At 37.0% G+C, this 20,022-nt stretch overlaps 1 protein-coding gene across 1 annotated transcript in view; it reads right to left on the bottom strand.

The window, feature by feature from the left end:
- GRM3 (glutamate metabotropic receptor 3) overlaps positions 1–19,220 on the bottom strand; it is a 229,502-nt gene extending 210,282 nt beyond the window's left edge. Inside the window, exon 1 of the mRNA XM_017851820.1 lies at positions 18,986–19,220. The gene's annotated coding sequence lies outside the window, so the exon portion shown is untranslated. The remainder of the gene's footprint in view (positions 1–18,985) is intronic.
- Between the last annotated feature and the right edge of the window lie 802 nt (positions 19,221–20,022).

The raw sequence follows: 20,022 nt of genomic DNA on the forward strand, positions 1-20,022 counted from the left end.
AAAAAAAAAAAAAAAAAAAAAAAAGCAAGACATAATTCAGTTGAATTTAATAAATAATATAGATTCTCTTTTGACCCAAGTTTTCCTGCAGAATCCATTGGTTTGCCACAATTAGTGCAAAACTACACAAATTAGTAGTCACTATTTCTACTTAGAATCCAGTTTTCTCAGTTACCTCCAAAAAATTTGCCTCCTTACTACATAGCAACTTCCAATGGCTTACAAGATGTTAAAGACATTGATCACCTCAGTTTTTGGAATCAAGATTCTAAATGCCTGATATCATCAATTTTCTCATCTAACTTGCCCTCCGCAGCATCAGTAGAGTTCACCACTGCCTTGTTCCGGGAAAACTTTCTTCTCTTTATTTGCATGATGCCACTTTCTCTTGGCCTGCCTTTTACCTCATTGGCCACTACTGTTTCTTTGGATTGTAACTTCTAGGCATAACTATAAGTAGAAGTACCCTAGCGCTCAGCTTGAGATTCTCTATTCTCATGTATACCCTGAGAGATCTAGTAAAATGGTCTCTGCTACTAGATAATAGTTTATAAGTAATTTTGAATTTCTAGTAAAAGTTCATTCAGGATTTGCAAAAAAGTTTCATATTCATTAATTGTATTAAGATATATTTCTTTATACTGGTCTCAAATTTGGGGCAGTTTTTAAAGAATTTAATGTGCTGCTTTAACTCATCAGAGAAAAGACTACAAGAGAAATAAGCTATAGCAAAAAAAAATCTAAATGGAGAAGTTCACTTTAAAAACTCATGCTACATTTGGTGGCTCTCATCAGTATTTGGGATTAGGTATGCTGATGCCAAAGAATAAAGGCATGGATACACAAAAGTTTGAACGTGTTTGGAAAAATTACTAAAGAAGGTTGTGTTTCATATGAAATTCATAGCTTCAGAAATTGATCTCTAAAAGTTAAGTATTAAGGAGATGTATTACAGGCAATATCACGAAAATATTTGGTTACATGAGAAAAATGTTTGAGCCAATGACTGACATTACAAGACTCTTATAAATATGCAGACCTTAGATATACATAAAACCAAATATTAAAATAATTTATTATCTCTGAAATTTATTAATTTCCTCTTGGTGATAGAAAGGCAAACACTATAGAAGTATATTAAAATTTTATCACTGAACTATGGCAATATGCTCTGCTCATTATAATCTAATAAATATTTATTGAGGGTTCATTGTATCCAAGGTCTTTATTCCTTCATTCTTTCTTCTATTATTTTACTTATTCATTCAACAGTCATTATTTTTAAGGCACCATTATATATTCCAGTGATAAATAAATGACCAGGACTTGGCTATTCTTGCAGTAAATGTACAGAGGTTAATAAGATATCTTTCTTATTTTCAAGCAGGGATAATGAAAATATTGAAAGATAATTTGTGATTCTGGTAATGTGGTGTTTTCAAAGCATGTGATTTTGAACTTAAAAAAATACAGGAAATAGGAGAGTTTGTCTATCCATAAAAAGCATTTAACAGTAAATTTGGTTAAGACATTTGCAATTATTTTTGGAATACTTAGTTTATAAGATAGGCAGTTTGTGTGCTTGCAACTAATAAGGTTTGTTTTTTAACCCTGATACCATTCATTTTAAGATTCACCATAAATATGAGTAGCTTTTTGGGAAAAAATATTATTATATAAGATGTGCAAATAAATTGAATTATGTCTCAATTACAGAAGCATTAAACTGTGAAAGTAAAGTGCCTATTATGCTTTATGGAGGAATTATAATAGATAGTAAATCAATTTACTAGCTAATGGTGGTTTCTAGCCTTGTTTGACTTACTGATTGGTTTCATGTTTTTTGATAAGTCATTTAAAAAACACATCTTGCAATTAATTTCAGAACAACATTGGCAGGAAAAATGTTTTTTATTCTGTTAAAATTGAATTGGTCCCATCTACATTTTCCAGTGCCATTTGATTCAGAGTACTTTTTTATTCTAAAAATTATCCAAGAATGTTTTGCTTCTATAATTATATATTTTTCTAACCTTAGGAAAAGAACATTGAAGATGTGGTTCTCTAAGTCTACATTCCATTGAGTACTTTGTGAATTTTTTAAAATCTCAAGCACAGGATCATTAATAAGTTAAACACTATTCCTAGCTTATTTTCTGTAAGTTCTGGACAACAGAACTATTAGCTACAGATTGACAGATCCTCAGCACCTACCACATGGCCCAACAAAACAAAAAGTGGTTAGTAAAAGTTTCTGGGAAGAATCAATGGGTGTACCAAAGTATACTAAGTTAAATTAAATGAAGACATTTTTACATGTATGAAGATATTAAGTACCCTACTCCCAGTGCATTCCCTAAATAATCATGATTGTGTCATACATTGCATCATTTTTTTTTTTCAAAAAGCATTAAGCAAATCTAATTACTAAGAGAATAGAAAAAGTACTTCGTTTGGGGTGATTCTTAGGCCTCTGTCCATGGTCTCGGGGAAGCCAAGAAGTCCATTCTCCTGTAGACTTTATTGACTAATTTCTACCTGAAATATTAGATAAGAGACCATGATGCTGTTTATACTCCATTTTCTAATCTTCAAATGTAGAGTTTTAAAACTGTAAAGAAAGATCTTTGAGGACAGGAATTATTTTTCATTTGTTGTTGGTTTTCTGCTTGCCATTCTATACTTAGTGTCTAGCATAATACCAAATTTAATATGCTCAATTAACACCTGTTGGATGAATGAATCAGAAATGGCATGGCTAAATAAAGGAAGCTATTGGAATTAAGATCATTAGGTCAACATTAACTAGCTAACTGAAGTAGTTTATATGTGCATGGGGATATCCAATTTGAGTATGCTTTAATTTTTACTATCAAAATCAATACTTAGCATCATGATTAATCTGCAAATTCTCAAACCGCCTCTTTGCTAGAACTGCATAGCCTAGTTGATATTCAAAATAGAAATAATTTTACTAAGTGCTTTTATCATTAAAGCAACTAATGAATCCTTGTAACCCACAAGCCTTATACATCTTCATGGATGAGCAAGTTTGGATATTGCAGTCAGACTTCTGATGTCACCAAGGATCTTTCTTTTGGATTATTTAAAACCAAATTATCAAAATAAAGATTATCAAGCATTCTGTTTTTTGTTTTCCTTTTGCTGGTGGATTATTTTGCTCACCTTTTCCTCTTTGTTTTGGGAATTAGGGTTTCCAATGAGCCCATGTGGTGTTAAGAACCATCTCTAGATATTGAGTTTACATTACAAACAAGCAAAAATTCCCAGTCTATTAGAGATCTTCTCCTAGGATACAAGGAAAGGCAAAGTTCAGCTAAACTGTACAATTAATTCGCAATCATTTCTGAATAGAGAGAAAAGGTTGCTTTAAGCTGTTCTGTTCTCCTCCTAGGGATTTAAGGTCAGTTTCAAGAAGCAAAATTACTATTCTTTCAAAGTTGTCTCTCCTGATTTGTATTCCTGTAATTATCTCCTCAGGACCTCTTTCTTTTTGACTTGTAAACATAGCTTAATCAATTTGAGGATTAGCTACATGCAAATATACTATTCTGATAGCTGGATGGACAGGTAAAGGAATAAAGTAGGACAGTTTTCCTTCCTGACCAATGATTTTCACCAATGTGTCAATTATTTTTTTTTACACAAAGGAATCTGAGACTTTGTTTCTGGGAAAAGTGATTTTTTGTTGTTTTTTGCTTCAAATTCAGACCCCCATTCTCTTTTAATGTGGAGATTAAAATATTATCTTCAAGCAGTGGACAAATTCTGGAGATCAAAAGAACAAATAGTTTGTAAAGAAATAAGGCCTTAAAATGTAATTATTATCATGACAGCTGACTTTCCAGCCATTGAAATGAGATGATTTTATGTTAAAATAAGAAGCGTAAGTAATTAGATACACTCTGATCAACAACCTATACAATATTTAACTATACTACTAACTTCTATTTCTAAAAAAGAGCTCAATGTCACTTCATTAACCCATTTCTCATTTTCAAATCAAGGAATATAGGATGGTTATTCCAACTGTTTTTTGCATAGTTTACATTTTCGTTTTAGGATGCTTTCCTGAGAGAAGCAAATATAGTCAACTGGTCAAATTCGTGAGCTCTGGAGCCAAATGCCAGATCTAAATCCTGGCTGTCCTCTTACTGTGTTACCTTGTGTTAGTACCTCACTTTCCTCTTCCATAGAATAGGGATCATAATAGCATCATCCTCATAGGGCTACCATGAAGATTAAATGAGTTGACATAGATAAAGCAAATGGAACGGTGCCTGGCATACGTAAACATTTCAGTAAAAATTGTTATTCACAACATCTTCTCATTCTAAAAAGGGTATAGAGGATATGTGTTAAGCACATTCATTTTGAGAAATATTGCCACAAACTGCATTTAATGGAATACCTTGGGATGTTATTTACTGGCACTAGTAGGAATTAGTATTAACAAACGGTATTCAAGAATCCTCTTCTATGAAAGTGGCTGAAATGTTCTTTTACTAGAATTCAGAAAGGACAAAATCTGTCTTAAAGTTGACTTTCTTGGGGCATTTACTCAACTCTGTTTTTATGGTTATGTTTATATCCTTTTACTCATACCACATGACTTAAGGTGAACAGATAAAATATTTTCAAAATGAGGACAGGTTGAGGAATAACAAAACACATTTCTAGCATTATTATTAATAACCTATGCTATTAAACAGAAATTTAAATTATAAATAAGACCTAATTACTTTTTTTTTTTTTTTTTTTTTTTTTGGTATAACAGGGTACTGATTCTGACTTGGAGATGCTGAATTTTATCTTTAAGTTTACTTATAAAATATATGGCTAAAAGGAATATAAAAAACAATACCCTAGTTTTAAATATGAGGAAAATTTGTTCCAGAGTGAGTTAATTAACCCCTGTTCAATTTACCCCATAAATAGCTATTGATTTTCTGTATGTGGTACTTACTCTGCTGGGTAATATACAACTGTAAGTGAGCAGGCATGACTTCTGTCTTTTTAGCCCTTATAGACTATAGTGGGGAGACAGACAATTACAATAAAGTCTGATGAAGGAAAATAGGGGAGTACATAGCAAGAAGAACTAACCTACTATAGAAGATCAGAAGTAGTATAGAATTTAAACTGAGCCCTGAAGGGTTTGGAGTGGACCAGTGCACTGGGAAGTTTCACAGCCTATGGGAAGGCCTGAGGAGTGACAGGGAAAGATGGAACAAGAAGTATAAGGGAAAAGGGATGAGACATGAATCTCCACACATATGCAGATCACTGTGGGCCAGGTAAACCATGTTTCAATTATAGCAAGAGCAATGAAAAAATCTTTGGAGAGTTTTAAGCAAGGATGACATGCTTAGATTTATATTTCTTAAAGATAATTTTGACTGTAGCCAAGTGGATGAACTTTCAGGTGGTGTAAGATGATGGCCGGGTGCGGTGGCTCAAGCCTGTAATCCCAGCACTTTGGGAGGCCGAGACGGGCGCATCACGAGGTCAGGAGATCGAGACCATCCTGGCTAATACGGTGAAACCCTGTCTCTACTTAAAATACAAAAAACTAGCCGGGCGACGAGGCGGGCGCTTGTAGTCCCAGCTACTCGGGAGGCTGAGGCAGGAGAATGGCTTAAACCCGGGAGGCGGAGCTTGCAGTGAGCTGAGATCTGGCCACTGCACTCCAGCCTGGGTGGCAGAGCAAGACTCCGTCTCAAAAAAAAAAAAAAAAAAAAAAAAAAAAAGAGGGGAACAAAACCCAAAAGGTGGCTCTTGCAGAGCCCTGGAGAGAGACTACGTTGGCTTAACCTCCCGTCTACAGATAAATGCAATCAAATCATAGCCACATAGAAAATATTGATTTGATTTCTAAGTCTTATTTTCAAAGAGTTAGAATTTTGATTGTTACATTTTCCTGTGATCCAAATTCATGAAAAATTGCTTAAAAGAAAGATAGCTCCCACATTTTCCATTATTAAACTAAGGATTTTATGCAGCATGTCCTTTTCTATTGTAGAAGAAGGAAAGTGATTAGCTTAATTGTTTTGGCTGGTATTTTTTTGCCCAGAAGCTAATTCCTACCTACCAGGCACTATTCATCTTTATGTCTGTTAGACTCATTCCATGTTTCTTATTCCCATTGCCACTGCCCTAGTTTAGGCCATCATTACCTCTCACCTGGACTGTTGCCATAACCTGCCAACTCATCTCTCTGCCTCCCAAACCTTTATTTCCTCCTATTTATCTTCACATTGTGCTTTCAGATTCCTCTGCTCAAATGCCTTCAGAGATTTTCCTCTGCCTACAGGAGAAATGTTAGCCATGATTGTATCTGCTCTGACAGCTTTATCTTCTGCCCTGACCCCCATGCACTCTAACCTTAAACTAAGCTAGGTTACATGATCCTCCTCAATTAAATCCCACATTCTAGCTCTCTGCTTTTGCATAGGTCTAGAATGAAATCCTCCACTTCCTGAAATCTTAAATTTTTAGAGCCCAGGACAGAAGTAAATTTTTCATGATATCTTCTACAGTTATGTCAAACAGAAGTATTATTATCCACTCAGGGGTCTCACAGCCAAGCTCCTGAATTTTCTTGTTACTGTAGGTACACATGCACGTATCTCATCTCTCCTATAAGATTTTACATTCTAAGGGCAGACACAGTGTCTTATTCTTTTCTTTGTTCTCCTCAGTACCTTGCCCAGTGCCTTGAAAGTAGCAGATGCTCATTAAGGACTTATGTCATTAAGTTGATGTCACTTTTTAAAGATAAATTTTAAATGTTTATATAAAGTTATTCTATTTAAGATCAAAATGTCTTCAGAAAATAGTACCATTTATGGATTAAAATTAAGATCATCACAATTTTTATTAATTGTGCAACATATTAATGGAAGATATTAACATAATTTATGTTTTCTCATTAAATATGTGTTAAATATTATGCTATATGCACTATTGTAGACTCTGCTAAAAATGACAGACAAGATCTTTATTCACTGGGAGCTAATTCTAGTCAGAGAAACCAGTAAATGTTTTAGCCACATCTTACATTATTTTGTAGACATTGATTCCTATAAGTCTTTATAACAGGTAGCCTCCTGTAGAAACATTTTCTTGGTTATAAAAGTAATTTTTTAAACTTAAGTTGTATTAGTTACTCATTGAATATATGAGTGTAATATCAATATATTAGAAACTAGGTACTTTGCTAAATCCTGGTGTTAGTCAAGTAGAAAACAACAGGTATCTAAGCAAGTGAGTGTATTACATTTCATATGTCCTGTAGTCCAAATATGTTCACAAAAATTGGAAATAATTATGTGTACCAAAGCATATAGCATCACAAAGCCCAGTTAAGGTGGCTGCTATCCCAGCACTTTGGGAGGCCAAGGCAGGTGGATCACCTGAAACCAGGAGTTCAAGACCAGCCTGGCCAACATGGTGAAACCCTATCTCTACTAAAAATACAAAAACTAGCCAGCCGTGGTGGTGCATGCCTGTAATTCGAATTACTCAGGAAGCTGAGGCATGAGAATTGCTTGAACCTGGGAGGCAGAGGTTGCAGCAGTGAGCTGAGATTGTGCCACTGCACTCCAGCCTGGGCAACACAGCAAGACTCTGTCTCAAAAAACAAAACAAAACAAAACAAAAAAACATAGCATCACAAAATGGGTTGGGCCTTACTCCAGGCTAGGAAATAATAAAGGATGAGAGAAGGACCAGCTAACTGCTTTGATGCTTTGGCAGGGAGCAGTGAAGATGAGAGATTGCTGCATTGGACTGGCCCACATGCTTAGAATTTTTTCCTGAAATATTATGTCACTGTTTCCTGTGGACTGAAGGTCAGTCATTACTGAAGGGAATCAAACTAATTGAAAGGCCTGGAAGGGAAATGGGACCCTAAAAGTAAGAGTCTGTTGCAGTGAGCTGCTGAAAGAACAGGAAAAAGAAATGGTTAGGTGAAAGAAATGGTCAGGTGAAAGAAAATTTGTGTCAAGGAAACCGAGGTGACAGACCCTCAGCAATAGTGAGAGAAGTAAACACACACACACAGCCTTAAAAATCTTGAAGTCTAGTGTGAAGTTTGTCAGGTAGGAACTTTTTCCTATAACCATCCTGTTTTCGCCTACCTTCCACCCGTAACTTTGGAGGATTCAGAACTTGAGTTAGTAAGAGTGACAAAGAAGGGTGGATGAAACCCATAAGACATTTAAGCTTTCTTTTTCAACTTCTTACCTGAAAGGGGCTCCTGCTGGGGATAGAGAAAAGATTCAACTTTAGTGTTCAAAGTTTCAATTATTATATTGGTCTAGGCACACTCATTTTTGAATTGAGACTGTTTGCAAGCTAAGGTTTATTGTTTTATTATGCAAATGTAATATATTTTACTGAATACCTTTTAAAGGGGCTATGAGAAATAAAAATAAATTTGCTTTTTTATTTGATTCCACAAGTTACTGTTCTACCTACCTGTTACTTACGCCAAAGCGATATTTTACTAATCAGGCCTACATACAGTAAGGACCACATGGATGTTTTGAATAAAAATTTCTTTGGTAGAACAGATAAAAAATCATTAGTATGAACTTAGATTAAGCAGGACTTTGAAGCTGGACTTAAATATAGGTTTGTAGAAAGGAGGAAGAAAACACATTCTAAATGAAATCATGACTACAAAGATACTTAGGTGTATATTTGGTGCAAACAGAAAGGTCTGGGTAGACTAGATGTTCATGTTGAGGATGACCTGGTTGTAAAAGGCCTTAATGGCCAAGCTGGGAAGTTACATTTAAGTGATATTTATATTTAATGCTTTTAACACCTGGGAATGGACTGGAAATATCAGTTATTCATCAAGTTTAACCTGGTAGCAATACTTACTTTTCCAGCTTCTCTCACTTTTGTATATCCCTCATTCTATTTTCTTCACACCCTATTTGTTCTCTTGTTTATTATCTATTTAGTGTAAGCTGAATATAAAAACATTTTCTACATTATTGTTGTTCATGCTATAATATCTCTAGAACAGTGACTGAACACACAGTAGGCACTCATTAAATTTCTGATGAATAAGTAATTGTATAAGGAGAGAGAGAATGAAGGAGATAAACAGTTAAAGATTGAGAGGACAGTGATAATAACCTGGGCTAAGATTTTGGCAGTGGTAGGAGAGAAAAGAAGTTGCCATATTACTTAAGAAGGAATCAACAGAGGACTAAACAGAAGAAAAACGTCATGGGCAGTTCCACAATTTTGAATGATTTTATGGAGAAATAATCACGTTTCTCTTAGAATCAGAAAATAAGGAAGATGCTGGTTGAGGGAGGGAGTGGGCTTTTGGCTTTGGATATGTAGAGACTGCTGTGTGAGTGGGACAGTCCAGTAGAAGTGACATCTTCAGGTAGAAGTACCGTAACCATCAGAGTGGTCAAGAAAGCCAGGCACTGCTGATACACGGTGTAACTTTTGACAGTTTAAGAGTTTCATCTCTGAGATGCCTGAGTCTTAAAAAATTCAAACCATTAAAATGTTTGGGAGAGTGGGATGTGCTCTGTTTTTTATTGCTTTTCTCTTCATGAAGTCAGCTACTAAGTGTGGCATTCCCGTGAAGGCAAAGAGGGAGCAAAGAACTCCTGGGAGGTAAAGCTGGTGGCCCAGGCTGAGCCTCCCCTTCCCTGCTGCCAGTCCCTCACTTCCTCTTCGGCATTTTTTCCCGTGTGGCTCTGAACACTGCTTAGGAAACTATCTTTGGCAGTTTTTGTGAGGATTGCCAGCTTTAGCTAAGCAACCATTCACTTGAACGAAGTGGACGCTGAGTGAAGAATGTGTAAGTTGCCAAATGAGGTCCTTCCCCTGCCCCCACGCTGCAGATCTAGAGGGCAGTGGGGAGAGTTGTGACAGAAGTGTTCCCACATCTCCTAGCTCATAAGGGCATAGCTATAAAGACAATTTGAATTTTAAGAGTGCAGTTATCCAAATCGAGGAGAATTTCTAAGAAATCTTTTCATTTGATATTCTTCAAACACTAGTAACTTATCTTTCTAATATATTAATATAAAATACAGGATAAAAGATTTAAAATGAGAAGATTTTCTAATATCAGTAACTTCTTCAAACACCAGTAACTTCTTACTAATATATTGATATTAATATAATGATAAAATACAGGATAAAATATTAAAAATCAGGTTTCCTAATAAGAATATCCAAAAGATGTGTATTATTATATGTGTTTGCATATCTTATGGGAACTTACTATAGGTAACAGAGAAAAACTTCCTTTACAACAAAGATAATATGAGATTTCTAGAAAATCTATTCATACAACTTAAACTGTGCCTTATTAGTTGAGCTTAATTAGTACTCAGGCTTGTAGAATTTACTTTATACAACTGGTTAATCCAATTAGAATGAACTTGCTGTGGAGAGTAATTTGGTAAAAGAAATTCACTGGATATTCTGTGTATGACCATCATTCTATATGTAATGGTCATGGACTGAATATTTGTGTTGCTCCTAAATTCATGTGCTGAAGTCCTAGCTCCCAATGTGATTGTAATTACTAACAGGACCTTTGGGAGATGATCAGGTTTACAAAAGGCCATCAGAGTTTGGGCCTCATAATGGAATTCATGTATTTCTAAGAGGAGGAGGAGAGCCCAGAGCATCTTGTCTTCCTCCCAGCTGTGGGAGCACAGAGCAAAAAGAGGCCTGGGAAGAGGACTTGCACCAGGAACTGAATCTGCTGGCATCTTAATCATGGACTTCACAACATCCGCAACTGTGAAAAATGAATGTTTGTTGTTTAAGCTACCCAGTCTATGGTATTTCATTATAGCAGTCTGAGCAGACTAAGACAACAATGTTTCTCAAATACCAAGAATAATCAGAAGTTTATTTAGTATGCCAATTCCAAAACTTCAATCTATATGGTATTTGTTTCAATTAGCCTGGGATGCATGTGTCCCAACATTTTTCATTTTAAGTAAACTTCAAAGTGATTCTAAGCAGGCTCTTTGGGCAATAATTTCACACACTATTTACAGCAGAGGTAAGTAGATGATTTTTGTTGTTGTTGTTCAACACATGAGAGAGTGTAAAGGAAAGGGAGAGGTTAACTATTCTTTATTCTTCAATTTTCTTACCCTTTCGTACTTCAAGTATTCCAGCCTTTTCCATATAAGAAGCAGACCTAAAACTATCAGCTTATGGCCAGGCACCATGGTTCACACTTGTAATCCCAGCATTTTTCCAGGCTGAGGCGGGAGGATCATGAGGTCAGGAGTTCGAGACTAGCCTGGCCAACGTGGTGAAACCCCGTCTCTACTAAAAATATAAAAATTAGCTGAGCATGGTGGCAGGTGCCTGTAATCCCAGCTACTTGGGAGGCTGAGGCAGGAAAATCGCTTGAATCCGGGAGGCGGAGGTTGCAGTGAGCTGAGATTGTGGCACTGCACTCCAGCCTGGGCAACAGAGCTAGACTCCATCTCAAAAAAAGAACAACAACAACAACAAAAAAACCCAAAAAACAAATTATCAGCCTCCTTCCTGTCTTGTTATATCACATAGCAACAAACACAAATTTAGGACCTTTGAAGAAAAAAAAAAAGAGAGGATGAGCACTCTAATACTTCAATCTTCTTCCTAGCAGGGCTTCATTTGTTCAACAACTAGAGAGAAGGCTTGTTTCCTTTCAAATTACTGCATTATGAGTGTTTAGGAAATCATAGCCAAGGAAGGGCTTGTCTTCGACAAAGTCATGAAGTAGGTAAAAATTCAATAAATTAATGGTTCATTTTGCCTACTCCCTACCAAACTGGTAAAGTTATCTTTTCTGAAAAATGAGCCTATAAATTCAGAATGTGTTGGAGGGTTAGTACGCTATGTGGTTCTAGAAATATATATTCTTTAGTACTTCTTGGATGAAATACTTCAGTTTAAAATTTGGAATATTTTATGAACAAAGAAAGGTAGTGAAAAATATATTTTGGGGGTTGGGGGAAGTGGGACTTTTGGCATTCCTCAAAACATTTTTTCCAAGGGGAGGTCTTGAACAGAATCTATGGAAGAGATTTGTTAGATATCTAAGTTCATGTCTTGCCTACTAATCAATTTTGAAGTTAGGTACGGTCTGGCTACCAGTGTCCTAATGACCAACATAGTATGGACTGGTTAGCAGTCCATAGATGTGGATTCCACAGAAATCACTGGGATTAATGCATCAGCATGTAGAGGGTCTGCTTTTTCAGGAAAAACAAGATGTTCCAAAACATGAAAGTTAATTATATTCTCTAGTATCATTTTCTCCTTGAGGCAGATATAAATTCCAACCGTTTTTGACCTTGTAGTGCCATCTCTCAGATTGGCATGTATTCTGACATATTTTGTAAAAGCAGCTTCCATTATGTTGTATTCACAACACATGGTTCATTGAAACTGTTAAGCAAATATTACTAATAATCTATCTGCTATGTATTAACAATCAAAAGAAACAGGCTCCACCAGATGGAGGGGCAGATCTGTGATATCTGTTCCTTTTTTATGTCCATTAATTACTCTAGCACATATCACAAATCAGAGAAAGACCCTCAAGGAAAGACTTGTTTCAGCCCTTTGGTTGTGTGAAAAGAAGTGTAAGTTCATGCAATTAAGACAGCAGGTTTCCTGTCTGTGGGAAGGCACTGAGGTCAGAGAATAATGAGATGTGGGTTTTCCTGGAGCAGCACTACAAACTGAGTCTTTGGAATCTCCAGCAGGTCACTTTGCATCTCCTATTCTTCGTGTGTTTAAAATTCATAATCCCTGATTCCTTCCAGTTTCATGCTGTAGTATATATTATAGATAAATGTCCCAATGTGTAAAATGCTGAGAGTTTCCTAACATAAAGATGAACCATTACTACTTCAGCAGGGTAAAGAAATTTGAAAATTGTACTAGACTATGAAACCTTTTTAACAGCTTGTTTTCCTGGTGGGAAGTAGGTAGGTTGTAAGAGGAGAGTAACAGCAGCATTTTAGCCTCAGCTGAAATCCTTTTCACCTCTATCCTGGCTTTTTTGTGAGACTATATTCTTGACACTGTATTAAGATTTGAGAAGATAATGGTCATTGAAATCAGACTCCAAGAAATATATTTTCCTCACATTTTCAGACCTGGTGTTTATTTCTCAGCTTGTTAATCTATAATCTTCATAGACTTTTCTATTTTAAAATTTTGTCCTTAGTCCTAGTCAATTATAAATAATGTTTTAGTTTATTTCTTCCATTTGCATGTTTCTATCTCTCAGAAGGGACAGTGTCTGGAGTGGAGAAAGATCTCGAGCCTGGGGAATTCTATTCTAGACTCCCTTTCATTGATTATTGTTTGCCTTCCTTACCAAAGCATGTCCCTCTACTTGGAGCTCAGAAAATACTTGTTAAATGCAATGAAGCCTGGTAAAATAAATAAATAAATAAAAATAAATAAAATTGTGAGGCAATATTGGTAGTAAAGAAAATAGGTCTTAGAATAAGAAAGTAAGTTTTGAATTCCAGTTACAGACTTGCTAACTACCTGAACTTGGGCAAGTTACTTTATCTTGCTGGGCCTCCATCTCCTCTTCTGTATAAAATAAGGATCCCAGTACCTACTTCACAGAGTTCTTATATAGCAGAGTTCTTAGCACAGAGTAGTTGGTTAATAATTATCATCTATTATTTTGATATATTATTAGTTTTGTCACCTCACAGCATACAACACTGTCTGCACAAGGCATCAAAATATATACATACATTTAATATCCTAAATATGAATGCATCTGTTAAATGAAGGAACAGACTGTTTCATTTGGTTGATAATTCTGGTAATATTTCCTCAAAATTTCAAGTTTGATTTTGCAGCACTCTCAACTTTACACATTTGTGAAACTTTGTGAACTTTTTTTTTGTGTTCCCACTGCATGTCCTATATTTTGTTTTGGTCAAAATAGGTACTTAATAAATATTTATTGACTAATTGTTTCCCTATTAGCTACCTTTTCTTTCTGATGGTAGATTCTTTCTTAGAGGAATCTTCTCAAATTTTATACTTTGAATATTCCCATGCTGCATATATAAGTTGTAAGTTTTTTTTCAAACTATGTATCTAGCATCATGGTTTTGAATTATTTATCTGTTTAGATACCTGTACCCTTTCAACTGAATTTGCGAAAATGTGTGTGTGTGTGTGTGTGTGTGTGTAGTTGTACAGTCAATGATAGTGAAGTAGTGAAGTAAATCTGATAAGGAATTAAAGATCAGAGTTACTTTGGGCTTTTTGTGGAGGTGCCTTCTCTCTCTATAGCTTTATTTTCAAACTGGTGCCTTAATCTATGCCTACGTAGATTATATCAGAATGTTTTCCATGTTTATTTCTCTCCTTAAAGTACAGTGTACAATTTCCAGTTCCATAAAACGATTGCTCAATTTGATGAGGAAATATTTATTCTGTGTAGGCACAGATTCTTTGGATGCCTTGCTGTTCCAGAGAGAAGCTATAGGTATATTAATGGCCTACATTTTCTATACCAAGAAAATTGATTTTCCTTTTGTTTCTAAGGAAAATCATTTTGAGGTTGCTCACCACTATGTGATGAATAGCACTATAAAAATACTTTGGGACCTCAGGAGGGAGAGTACTTGTTTAAAAATTATTTATTTCATGCAGTCTAATTTTATTTGTTTAAAAATATATTAAGTTTTAGAAAGTTGTCTCCTCATTGATTCTTTAACCTAATCCACACGAGTGTTTCTATATACCATTGAAAGCTCAACAAGCAGTAAGTAAGACAGCACTAAATGGTGTTTTTAGATGCTGATTCACCTCCCTCTTAGTTTTATATTTTCTTGACTTGCTAAGTGTAACCTAGGAACTTATTTCCTGATTTATATCATTTACTCCTCTACTGTCTAGCAGAACTTGTATTTCAATGCCTGGAACTTAGAGAAACAATTGAGTGGGATGGTGAGTCTACCAAGATATTTGCTTAAGAATCTTAAAGAAGCCTACACACGGATGTCTTGGAACAAGATTTTAAGTGAACAAAGTGAAAACCTGTTTTTTTATATGTTTTTTTTTAGGCTTTACTATTTTTAAAGTAACCTTCACATATGGTACCTCCATATATATCGAAATACATTCCACATTGATATATGCATGATGTAAGCTTACTTTTCATAATGCAGCACGGTGAATAATTTGGCCTTAATTCTACTGGGTTTTTCAGATTGTTTCAGTATAAAGGGGCTATTGCCAATTCTAACAGAATTACTATGTTGTGTTAACATACACATCTAAACTATGTACACTATTACATTCCTAGCACATTCTATTAATTATGGAAATCACTTTCATTTCAATAGTGGAATTTACACGACAATAGCTTCTGGGGTTCAGTGGCGCATCGGACCAGCATGTCACAAAATTCCCTTGTAGTGTGGGCGTTGACAGGGTTCTGTTGCAAACAAATTTGCAATGGAAATGTCTTATATTGTGCATCCACATAGAAATTACTCAGAAGGTATCACCTTAATATTCACATAGGTCATTAATGTCAGAGAAGGTAATTTCTTAACTCTTGCATTAGTAAATTATTAGGAACATAGTTATACACGTATGTAAGTGTGTAAAAAATGTCTTAAACATTTAGCAAAGATGTCTGGAAATAGAATTGCCATCTTTGTGTTCTCTCCTGTAACTGTGTGAAGTTTTGTATTTTATAAGTCTTAGAGAAATGTCGGAGGAAGAATCTGAATCAGACAAGAGGATGAACTAGTCCAGAAGGCTTATAATAGGAATCAAGTAACAAGATAAAATAGAATCAGGGGAAAATTAAGCTGAATATCACAACAAAGTTCTTAATAGAGAGAACCATTAGACTGTGAAATAGTCTTTCAAAGACTCTGGAATAAGTCATTACGTGATCCATTTAAAGTCAGACTGGACTGAAGTACTCCAAAATAGAGTAGGCTATGGGGACCAAGCCTACATTAGAAGTAGAAGGAGGGGTATGAGCTAATCGTTTTTGCCGTCTCAGTGATTACTATGATGATACTCATTTTATGTGTTCAGACTTGGTAGATAATCTTCTATCATTTTATGCTCCTTCTCGGGAGCAATTTCAACAAATACATCTAATACAGTATTGGATCCCTTTAGTGGTGTCTCAAAAGATGTGAGAATGCACAATAAACTCAGTTTAAAATAGCAAAGTGAGACAACTGTGAGTAAACACGTACTTCTTGTTTCTGAGAATTACTCCTGGAGAAAACAAGTCTCACGCTGGAACTTTGGCCACATTCCAATGTGCGTAACTGAATCCTGCCCTCCTTGTTTTACAATAGTGATTAGGTATTAATTTTCATTTCTTTTGTTTAGTGGAATATTGAGATGTTTAGTGCTAGAAAACAAATGGAAAATTCACCCCCAAGCTAATGTGCTACGTTTTGGCAGGAGGTAGCTAGTATCCTGGAAAAACATCATGTTTCATTTTGTGACTGATCACTATTAGAAGAATGGATAAGAAAGACAACGGTTTTATTTGAAAAAAAAAAAGATAGTTTTACATGAAATAAAATGAGGAAAATGTACCCAGGGAAGTTGTAAAAATGTTATTGCTGAGAGTCTTTCAAAATAAGACCATCTTCACTTGTGTGATTCCAGCTAACAACCTGTCACAGAGAAGTGAAGCAGTGACCTTTTGACAATTATCCCCATTATTTTATTAAATACAAATATTAATTTCAACTTAAACATAAAGATCAATTAATTTTATGTTATAGTTGCGTTTATTCAACTTAGCAATTTTAATTGCAGTGACACAAAATCCAAGATGAGCTCATCGTTTTGATATGTGTAATTGTGGGGTATATCATCTGATTTATACTCCTTTTCACATGTATACCACAACTTTTTAAAAAGTCCATTGTACAAAAATGAGTGGGTCACAGAGTATATTTTAGTTATTTATAATATTTTTTGTTTGTGTGGCTTTCCACACATTTTGTTACTGATCATATATTCCTGAAGTTTGAAAAATACCATTCAATTTAAATAAATAGAAAGGTATCTGTGTCCTTCAAACTCCAAAGTGTGGCCTATTCATTGTACTGGCATGATTTTCTATGATTTAGGTTTCATATTTCATTGGTAAGAGCCTAACTCATAAAACTACAGTTTTATACCTAAATATATAATATCTAGGAGCAGGTGGGGTTTCAATGCTAAAAGGTATTGTTGCCATATTCTTTTTCATCTAATAAAGGTAGATATTCTGGAATTTCATTGTTTTATTTGTTAAAGTATAGGTTTCAAGATTTCCTTTCCTCATTTTCCATCCTGAGCTCCTGTGTTACTCTGAACATAAGATAGCCTTTGGGCATGTTTATTCAAAATATCTATGTACTACTGCTGGGTGATCAAAGCCCAGTAGGATGGACAGCTAAAGTCTACAGGTGTGAGAAATCTTTGTAAATATAAAAGATTTTATATTTAAAATCTACCCATTGTGAAAGGAAAAATATTACAATAATTTCTGGTGTACAATAGCTTCCAAATATATTCAAATTCTCTTGGGCTGTTTTTAGAAACAAGGTACATAGGAATATAGAATCATAATTATTCATTAGAGTGTCCTAAGCAACTTTGGTAGGAACTGTTATCCATAGTTTAGCATAGTGGCAATGTAGATTATTTTAGTAATGCCTATATTGAATATACTTCTGCAAACAATTAGAATTCAGAGAAGAATCTTAAAATGTGTGATCAGATAAACCAAAACAGGCTCCACCCCCCAACCTCCCCTCCACCCACCACAAAGAAACATACTGTAGCTCTGCTGGACAGTTCTAAGAAATTCAAGGAAAGAAACTCTAAGGAACTATTGTTGGTACTTAACTCACACCTACCTCAACTCACATTAACTTCAACTTTGAATATTCCAATATGTACCTACATATAGACCCAAAACATATCTATTACTATTCAGATAATAATTGAAATATTTTATAAGCAAATTAGTTGAGTCCTTAACCAAAGGTCTTTAGAGGTGCACAGTTTTATTTGTTTTTAAAAATTTACAATATCTAAAATACTTAAAGTGGGAGAATGCTTCCTTAATATGTTTACCTGAAAGTGTTATACCTTTGAGAATTGTCCACCTTTGATAACCCAAGGAATAACTAGAAAGAAATTTAAATGAAATCCTTAAGAAACAAGCTTATTGGATATATCACCTAGTCTATTTTTGGATCGCAAATCTCCCGCCCTCTCTGAGTTATCTCACTGTCAGATAAGAAAATGGAACAGGACTGATGAAAAGATATGCTCCCTGCCTGGCTTTTCGATTTTTCACTCAGGTCAAAAGGAGCAAAGGGCAGCTAGTTAAGGCTCCTTTCCAACCATGCTCCCGGGAGGGCAAACCTCTGGCAGCCTCCGGCTTCGGAGCTTATCCGGGCTGCATGGACCAGGTCCTGCTGACCGTTGCCCACCTCTGCTGGCAACCTCCACACCCACATGAAACCGCCCCTATGTCAGCCAGTCATCGCACGGATTCCTGTGCACAAAGCCTTAGGGAGCCCCCAAACAGAAACAAATTCTGAGCCCAGAGCTGAGATGGAGGTGGTTAGCTGATGAGACTGGTCTCTCTGGGGGTCTGCCAGTGCTAGTTCGTCCCTTCGCCTCTCGCACCCTGGCCACAGATCTATGCCCTGAAATCTCCCTCCTCCCAGACACAGACGTGGGTGCACACACACAGACTCTCACTCATGCACACCCACATCGCCTCTGCCCTACACCCTTCCCACTCCAGGCAGGACTGTAGGGACTGGTCCATGCTCTGCCTCAACTTTCCCGGCTGCGCCTGCCCCACGCGGCACCCGAGCGTCCGCGCCCTGGCTGGGCGCCCTCCAGAGGGGCACGTTCTCCTCTGGCCCCTTACCTCGCACCGACAACTCCTGGCAGGAACTGGAGCTGACCGTGGTGGCAGCGGCGGCGGTGAGCCTGCACCCGGGCTCTGGCTCATGGTTGGTCCTCCTCATCCGACACAAAAGAGGTAGCTTGCTGGCTTTGTCCTTTCCAATTCCAAGGGAGAACTTATTTTGCCCTCGAAATGGCCAACTTGTGCGCGCAGCTTCCTGTCACAGTGCCCCTGCCCCGCCCCTCCCGGCTGCACGCTGGACCACTGCCCGGTGGCAGAGCATCCAGGCATTCGAGTCAGTGGGGAGTGGGAAAACGGAGGGGTGGAGTAGAAGAGACGGAGGAGGTTGGGGAAAGGGGGGACCCAGTGGTCTTCCGCGGAGGGGAGGGGAGCACTTCCCAGCTGAGTCCCCTCCTCCTTCTCTTATCAGGCAAACCCACTTCCTAGGCGCGGAAGCAACTTTCCTTCACCTTGACCAGGCTGAAGCCGTCTCATCTATTTGGGACTCTCGGCAGAAGCACGGACCTCCTGGCATCCTCTCCTTTTCATTCTTTCCTCCCTCTCTCATTCTTCTTTTCCCTCACCCCTCCCCACTCTCCCCTATCCACCCTCCCCCATCCACCCTCCTTTTATAAGGGTATATCTGCAGAGTCTTCAGTGAGCCAGGGTACCTAGACGAGAGGATTTTTATATGAAAAGCCAGGGTAGCTTTGCCGACTGCTTTGCCTCACTCTGAAATCCTTAGGCAGTGCATGCAAAGGTCGGTGAATTTCCGAGTGGGGTGAAGGGGCATGGGGAGGTAGGGAGGGTGGCAGCTCCAACTTTAAAGCTCTGCTAGAGCGCTTGGCTTTCAGGTGAGCAGGGGCTAACAGTCAGTCCTTAGAAGAACTCTCCTGTGGTCCCTGGGCAGGGGGCTGACCGCATGCCAGAGGGGACTAGGAGAGCGGGAACAGAGAGGGTGTGTGAGAGCCAGGGAGGTCGGTGCGCAGCTCAGCCCTACTCGCGACTCAGCTACCCACTGAGAGCCCCTGGAGAGGGTTTGTGCAGAACAATCTCTC

Source organism: Rhinopithecus bieti, unplaced genomic scaffold, assembly GCF_001698545.2.
Source record: "Rhinopithecus bieti isolate Rb0 unplaced genomic scaffold, ASM169854v2 scaffold_1558, whole genome shotgun sequence".
NCBI lineage: Eukaryota > Metazoa > Chordata > Mammalia > Primates > Cercopithecidae > Rhinopithecus > Rhinopithecus bieti.